The following is a 9,034-nucleotide window of genomic DNA, read 5'->3' on the forward strand; positions in this document are numbered from 1 at the left end:
GTATGCCACAGTTGTATTGAATAGTATTTGACAACTACCTGGCAATAACTCATTTCCTGCAGACTACCCTTTCTTTTCTAAACGGTTGCACCTTCTGGAGGCTTGTCACCTCTCTGCCTGGTCCCAGTACAGTTATGTGTGCCATCATACTTCCTTGTATGAGGGTTGATAAAATGGCGGGATGGGGGGCAGAAGTCATACCAGATAATTGGGGACCTAACCAACTCCCTCCTCCCTGCATTTTTTTTTTTGGAGAAGTATCTTCTCCTAAACCCTTTGCAATTCTGGTTGATCATGGAACCAGATTCTTTATAGAAAAATTATGTGTATTGGGCACTTCCCAAGTTGCAACAAAATGAATGTGAAAACCAAACAAAGGGGGACAAAAGATCATATGGGCAATCTACATGATTGCCCATGTTATTTAGTAGTGAAGTGAAGCATTTCTTGCAACCCCCAAAACACAAGAGCAAAGCCTCAGAACCAAGCTGTACCGTGATTCCAAATGTATGTGGGGCTGTTGTGACCTTTTCTTCCTTGTGCATTATGGGGTAAGGGAAGGGTTTACAAACCAGCCCCTTGAATACACTGCCAGTCACAAAGCCAGTCTTGTCCTCTTCTCCAGTTTATGAGAAGGGAAGGGGTAGAGCCTATAAAAATGCTAACCCCCCCCACCCCGCCTCAAAATATGAATCCAAACTCACACTCTCTCTGCACTACAGTGCATACGTGTACAGAACCTTAAAAGACTTCTTAGATCTCTTCAGAAATTTCAACAGAAATATTATTCAGGCACAACGAGTGAAGAGTGCAAGATCAAGTTTCAGAGAAAACAAATTAATTCTTTTTTTCAAGCTTTATCAGTGATAGGAATCCCCATTTCTGCACACTTATTATGTTTTCCTAATGTCTATATTTTTCTTCAGCTGCAGTCAACTTTTTTCTGACATTATTTCACCTCAGGTTTAATTGAGTCAGTGAACAAGATTTTTATTGGTCTCCTGTAGAGGCATTAAAAGGAAAGAAACCCATTTTCACTTGCTCTGTGTGTGTGTGTGTGTGTGTGCGCGCGCGCGCGCGCGCGTGTGTGTGTGAAGCTTTCTATTCAAACTTATGTACAGTAATTCCATATGGGACCCAGGGCTTAATCAAAAACTGTTATCTTGGATTGTAGATTACAGTGAAGAGGTTGGATTTCCAGGGGTGATAAGCATAAGTTACTGATTTGTGATAGAACCATGAAACAAAAATAATTGTAATCCAAATGTGATACTATTTTCCTGTTCAGGGACTTTCACCAGCCATTTACTAACTCTGTAAACATGTATTTGGCAATTCAGTTTTTCTACAATCTGAAATTTCTCTTAAAATATGCGAAATTAAATGTTCCAGTTGTTGCAATTTCATCCTGTAGACATAAACATCCTGTAAGTAGATAAATTAACCATACTTAATGGTTGGGAAACTACCCGGTTCCCAGCAAGGCATAATCTTATTGACTAACTAATTTCCAAGGTTTTGAACATGCTAATATGTATTGGGGGAAGAACATCATGACCACAGGAGGGGCAGCATGAAAACTCTAACCTGCTGAAAGTCTCGCATTGCTGTCCTGTAATCTTAATCTTGAATTATCTCACAGTTAGAGGCTCTTGCTCCCAGCTGTGTATCTTTCCGTATCCAGAAACTAGTAAACGGTGGAGTCCCTATCCAGAAAGTAGTAAAAGGTGGAGGGAATTACCTTTTTTACTAGAATCCAAGACAAGTTCTTTTTTTCCCCATTTAACATGGGGCAGAAAAAACATTTGTCTTTCATTCAAGTATATGAGGCAGCAGGGGGACAGGCTTCAGCTGCTGTCTGCATACCTGCAGTCTTTGCCCGCGCACCTCTCACTCTCAGCCTCAGGCCCCACTATCACCTTGTCACCTCTTCCCTCCATCTCTCCCCACTTGCAGCCACTACCCCTCCTTTAATCTAAATATAGATTATTTAATCTATTGAATTCAGGGTCATCTTGGATTCAGGTAAATACAGTAATCTGTGACTGCAGTAGAAGTAAGGTTGGCACTCTTACTGGCATACTGAACCCTTGTGATTGATACTCTCTCAGCTTCTTTTCAAGGTTCTCATCTTGTCTGCATTTAAGTCTGGAGTGCTTGCTTCTGCCATGCTGTCTGGCTACAAAGAATGAGGTCCACTTGTGTATTTACTTTAATATAAATAACCTGTTATTCCCTTTACACCGACTTCTCTCTGCATGTGTCCTGTAGACTGTGAATTCCTTGGATCAGAGTCTCTCTTTCTGAAATATATTGAACAAAACTACAACATAGTGGGCACAATTGAAAGTACAGAATGCATTGTAATTACCTATCTCCTAGAAGTTCTGTATTAGAAGGCAAGATAGCTGCTGAAAGGGATAAAAATAAACTGTTTTTGTCTTTCAGGAATACTTCGCTTAACTTAATATTAAGCTAAATTGGTACCCAACTGTTCAACTGCAAACTTGGTCATAAAAATTTTCAGCCTTCCCCACCCATAATCACTTCCCTTGAGTAACATAAAAATATTTCCTTTTTCATATTGAACAGCAACCAAAGGAAATGCTCTTGCCTTCAGATTTTGTTCCAGAGTCCTTAAATTGTTAGGTTTTGCAACATTTGCATTATTTATTTTGAAGTTTATCTCCACCCTCACTTGTTACAGGTTGACTTTTTGTCCAATGTTCTTTTCTTCTTGTGAACTACTTATGAACCTGGATTTCTACTTTGTTATGCCACTTGTACTGAAACCTCTCTCTCTCTTTCTCTTGCTCACTCGAAACAGGAGCTCCGCTTCACAAGGCTAAGGTAAAATACAATTTATTCCAAGATTAACAGAAGTCACTATCAAAGAAACTTTAAAAAACATGGTCTTACCAGGGATCTGAAAATTGTGCAATGTTTTTGAATGAAAATGTGAATAATTTACCAGAAAATGGAAAGGGACTTTTGATCCTTTGCCTGTGTATTCATTTTTCAGGGCAAGCAGTTTAGAAATTAAGAATGTCATATGTTTACCTCAGCCCTGCCACTGGGAAAGGCTTTCTAAGGTGGCTTTTATTTATTTATTTATATATTTTTTGAAATCTCACCTTTGGTTGATCATCTTCATACTCTGTAGTCTTGAATTTCCAGTAGTGCTCACCAAGAACGTCAGGTTCTAAAAACAATAGACTATAAGGCCATATGTATATACAATTTAGGACAAGGAAATAAATGGATTAAATTGTTAGAGTGCGTAAAAAAAGTTGGTCCTTACCCTGCTTTGTGCCTTGATAATCAAAACAACAACACTACCTCCCACTGATGTAACATGGATTAGTAAACTTACTACTTATGAACTGCTTTGAGGTGCTTGGAGGAAAGGTGCTATTGTTAATACAAGGCACTAATTTTATTTTATCTTGCTATGTCTAATAATAATGCTAATATATGTTATTTTTCTTGTCTTTCAAAGAACTCAAATTGTTCCACAAATTTTATTTTAGTAGTCCTCACAGCAACTTGTTTGATGTTTAGAAATATTTTACCAATTTTCCATTTTATACAGTAATCTCTACTAAACCAAGGGAAGTAAAATATGTATGGTTTACTTGCTTTAATTGCACATGTAGTTGCAGCTTCTTATATTTCTTTGTAAATTAAAAGTAGTACAATTAACTATACTAACAGAGTGTATAAATATTTATATTACTATTTTCTTCACTGTCCCCTATCAGTGCATTTTTATGCAACAGGAGAATATGAAATACTCATGGGATACATCTACATGAGATGCATTAAAGTACATTAGCCTAATTTAATATGCTTTAAGGGCACATATCTACACATGCACACCCTTAATGAGCACTAAAAATGGTGAAATTAGACTAATCATGCCTAAATTTGATACCTGCAAATATAGGTATCAAAGCATATTTAAGCATGTGTAGATGCGACCTGGCACTAACTTTAGTGCCAGGTCTGCCCAGCCACTAGGGGCACATGGCAGGACTTCAGGGACTTGGCACTTACTTTAGTGCCAAGTTCCTGCATGTGTAGACACCTGCCAAAAATTGCTTAATGTGCAATAATTTAATGCGCATTACATTTAGTCACACTTAAATGCATATGCCCATGGTCATCCTTAATTCTGATAGATCTGTGTCTAGCAGTAGTCACCTGTAATTAAAGCTGCCCAGTTATCTAGCTATATAGTTGGTATTGCCTCCTTCTTGCTGGGGTGAATCTGAAAGAAATGACTAATACCAATTGTTTAACTGGACAACATTTTCATAGGGAATAGACAATATCAAGATTTTAAGTTGTTTTTTTTTTTTGTAAGTTGATATATTACAATATTTATTCTGTCATTTATACTGAGTTGGAGGTTTTTCCAGTTGTTAAACATGGGCTGGATCCAAAGTCCATCTGCAGTAGAAATCTGAGACTTCAGTCAGCTGGAACATGATGTTGTTCAGTAGTGAATATGTAAAATAAGGTTTTGAAAGCTTAAGGAGAGAAAGAAAGGAACAAAGATTCTGTAAGTGAAGGAGAAAGGTAAGAAATCTCATAGCAATACCATTAATCAAAGTTAGTACCTTTGATTAATGGTAATATAATTCTGAATCCTGATTCCTCATACTATTCACTCTAGAAGTTTAGTGTTGTAACTGGCTTAGAATATTCTGAGTTTATTGGTCTTTTTGTGCCTTCTCATCATATGGGAAATGTACACAAAGTTAACACTAGTATTTTTAATGGATAGAGGTCCTGTTGTTAGCATAATGAAAGAGAACTATACTAACATGTATCCCTTTGTCATGTATCCTTTCAAATGTAACTTCTGACAAACATTTTGGACAATCATGAAGTCTCACACTTAATTACAAGAACTGTTACCATGTTTTATATCACCTAATAATTGGTAAAGAATTGTTTATGCATTCAGAACCTTTAGCCATTCTTGGTTTTGAGAGGTCTTCAAGGAGTATTTATTAGGGGTTTGTGAAACTGGCCATATTCAATTCAGATTCAGATTCACCCTGAATCAGAGGACAGTGATTCGACTCATTGATTTGGATCACTGTCTCAATTCTATTCAGCCAAATCCAAATCTGAAGATTCAAAGCTGATTTGGAGAATCAGTGATTCAGCCATAGACACAGCTTTAAATGTTTTTTCTACATACCTTGAGGTACCAGGCATGGCTCATGAACACTGTGATGGTGAGGCAGATGGAGCATCCCAAAGGAATGCGGGAGGGGGGGAGGGGTGGTATGTACTTGGCAGTGGACCGGAAGTGGACCAGAAGTACTTCTGATCCACTTACGGGTTTGCCACCAAGCACCTGGGGGGCCCCCCACAGCCCTCTTGGCTTGGTAATCAGCCACAGGGGGACCCCCAGGTGCCCCCCAGATCCAGGAGGCAACAGTTGCCAAGCTGGATGGCATGAGGGGGGGGGGGTCCCCCATGTGCTCACATGCTCCACAGCAGACCCAGAAGTGGACTGGAATTGCTTCTGGTACACTTTTGTGTCCACCGCCAAACACGCTGGGGACAACCCCCGCCCATGCTCCTGACACAATTAATCGAACCTGCTGTGATGCACAGCAATTACAGTTTGTCGGAATAGCCTCACTGCTCGTGTATATGTGCCCTATCAGTTTTGCAACTAGCTAACATATGAATCAAAACATAAGATAATCACCACATCTTTGCCAGAATGGCCCTAGTAGCCATCCAGAATCTTAACAGGCACATGAGAGAAAACAAGCATATCTGGACACTTTGTTCACTCACATATCACATGCATATTTTCCCCCAGAAATTAGCCTTATAAAATTGGGTTGTGTGTTCTAAGCAGGGAAGCTGATTTTGTGCCCAAAATAGAAGCATGGAGATGCTGTACAGTGTCTACTGTTTCTTTTATCTGTTCCCTCAAGCTGCTGCAAGGAAGGAGGAGTAAAGTTTAGCTGGGGTAGATCTGGGATGGTGGGCAATACTACCTTCACACCCCACCTTTGATTTCTATTGCATCCAAAGTTTAAAATCAACTTCTCACTTGTAGTAGCGGTGGCATTTCTATTCAAGCAATGCTGAAGAAGTCAATTAATATAAGGGGTTATTATGGTCCACATGATTCTTGCTAAACTCTCCGCAATCAAAAGGTGCTAACAGTCCTGTCTCCTTTTTAATGGTCATGATGTTCCATTAATCAAGATAATCTTTTTTTAGCTGTCTGTTAGCTACTTCTGGTCTCTCTTCTCTTATTTTACAGCCCTGCAGACTGATTTTAGTTATTTTCAAAGTCTTAGATCTGCCCATAAGCCTGTCTTCAGCAGTACCTAGAGTTCCAGCTTTTGGCTGAGCAGCCAGGAGGTGATGACAATCCATCTGTAAAAGGGTTAACATTGTAGCTTTTGCCTAATCAAGAAAGGGAAGGTGATTGAGCTAAAAAAATAGGATCCATTCATGATCTATGCAGCCATAAATCAGAAAAAAAAAACTTTTAAAATTGATTCTGCCTTCCCTAAACAAGGTATATGTCTGATTCAGTTCTGTGTGGAATGCAAGGAAATACAGAAGCATGTGCCCATTTTGCAGTCACCTAAATACATAGAACATTAAAAGAAAAAAACAAAACAAACAAACAAAAAAACCTGAGCCACAAACATTGTGGCCAACAATAAATGGTGATACAGTATAATCAGTCAGAAGAAATGACATATGTTTCCAGTCCTGGAGGGAAGAGTTTATTAAGGTAGATTTATTAGCTCACAAAATGAAACCACAGTGCTCAGGTTACCAAAGCCTCCATGAAGAAAAGTATGACAACAAACTACTTATAAGGAATAATGCAGATGCAGAGAAGTCTGTGTATTGCAGGCTTCCATTGTTTAATGCTGACTTATTTTACCCTCTACCAACAGTCCTTCTGGTGAACTACAGAAGGTGCTTTCTCTCTCTCTCTCTCTCTCTCTTTCATTTCTCCACACTCAACATCCTTTATAATAAGCCAAAATCAACTTGCTGCCTAATACACTCTGATGCTGCTTATTTTAAGTAAATAATAATGAATCCATTAAACTACATTGCGGTAAGGTATATAAAACATATGGCCTGAGCACTGAAAAGCTTGATGTGTAAGATATCTGTAATACCAATTAATTACATCCTGTGGAATAAATGCAATTTTTGCACTTCATTTCTAAAGTAGGAATTAAACTTAGTTTCTCATCATACATTACACCATGTAGATATATGTGTATTGAAAATTCTTATTTTCTCAGCATTGTGGTGGAAAGTTCTTAAGCACTTCTGTAAAGTATTTCAGCAATCCCCAAACTAGTTATGATGCCCAAGGGACCATAGCCAGCTGGTACCATTTAATACAGCCCTCATCTCAGTGTCAATAGCAACTTAAAGATGCCTACTAAAAATCCTGAGTTAGCTTAACTAGTTCCCAGCCCTTTTTGAACATACAGCACATAGACTTGTAACACTTAAGTGATCCACTTTTTAAAGTTCTTAAAACTCACCATATTTAGCTCATGAGAACCATGTTCAGAGGACTTAAATGATCAGGCCCATGTGATGGGAATGAATCTTTTATAATGATGAAGCATTACCTTATAAATTACATTTTTTATTTTGAGCACATGAACTTCTTATGCCTAACCTTTTGAATATAATAAAAATCATTACCCCCAATCAAATAGCTGGTTTCCCTTTTTTATACAGCAAGTGCCTTTAATGTTATCATTCTCAGAAATACATTTGCAGACAGTTTGGGCAGGTGTATGACTGAAAAAGGTCAAGGCAAAATACCAACATACTTAACAAATATATTTTTGCACACTGTACATAGAAATCCTTTTGGTTGCATAGCAACTATCTTTTTAATTACTACTTGCAATCTAGATTTTAATAATTTAATTAGTATTATATTTTTTCATTAAGTTGTTTCACCCAATAAATTTAGTAAATTCAATTCATTGCATGGTTTTAGAGTTTGGTTTGGGTTTTTTCCGTTAAGACTGGATTGTGCATCATGGAATAACGGTTGCATTCAGCCCTTACCAAAGCCAGAAACCAACAGGATTCAGAGAAAGCAAATGATACACATCTCCAATCGGTCCTTGTAGCTCCTTGGAAGTTAGTAAGGCTTCCGACAGTCATAAGGATATGACTACAAGGAGGAACTTCTAATTTGAGAAATGGAGACAAGGTTTTCAAAAGCCTTGAGTGATTTGGGGTACTTGAGGCATCTCATAAGTGGTGTCATTACAGATATGGACAGTTCTGCACCGTAACAAAACCAGGCCTCCTTAGGATGCTTCCATTTAAATACCCAAAGTTTCCAGTCAGTTACAAAAAAACCCTGGCCTTCATCTTCTTTCATGTATTTAGCTGCTGGTGAGAACCTTAAACCAAATTAGAAATAAATAATATTTCATGAGTCATGAAGAATCCCAAAAGCACTTTACCAGCATGGTAAAATGAGAAAGAAACCAGGAATAGGGTTGGCTTGACTTGCAGCAAAAATGCAGCTACTTCTAGCGGGAAATGAACCAATTATTTCATGGTATAGAGCAATGCTGCCAACAGTTTAAAGATGGGAAAATGGAAAAAATTGTAGGTAGGAAGAATGTAATTGCATATGTACATACTATACCGAGGAAAATTCATACTTAAGAAACACCTCAATCCCAAATTCCTGGAAGTTGGGGAGGGAAAGAGAGGAAATATATTAATAGTTTACAAGCACAAACTCATTTCAGTGCTTAATGATATGGAAGTTTCTAGTGCCAGTCAGTGAATGCTTTTCCCTCAGCAGGATCATCAGTTTAATGTCTGCTGGAAAGTACATGTCTGTGTTCTCTATGAGCATTTACTCTTAACTCCTTAATTTTTAAAGATCTCTAAAATGCATCCTGATTCCTTCTATTTTCATTATCTAGGTAATACCCCTTCTATTTTAGATAATACACCTTCCTTTTAAGGCACTCTT

The 9,034-nt window shown here is 38.0% G+C and overlaps 1 protein-coding gene across 1 annotated transcript in view; it reads left to right on the forward strand.

Annotated features, from left to right (window-relative positions):
• The first annotated feature begins 2,805 nt into the window (after positions 1 to 2,805).
• Positions 2,806 to 9,034, forward strand: part of PTPRD (protein tyrosine phosphatase, receptor type D) — a 956,762-nt gene continuing 950,533 nt past the window's right edge. The window contains exon 1 of the mRNA XM_025197516.1: positions 2,806 to 2,850. The gene's annotated coding sequence lies outside the window, so the exon portion shown is untranslated. The remainder of the gene's footprint in view (positions 2,851 to 9,034) is intronic.

This window comes from Alligator sinensis, unplaced genomic scaffold (assembly GCF_000455745.1).
Source record: "Alligator sinensis unplaced genomic scaffold, ASM45574v1 scaffold392_1, whole genome shotgun sequence".
Lineage (NCBI taxonomy): Eukaryota > Metazoa > Chordata > Crocodylia > Alligatoridae > Alligator > Alligator sinensis.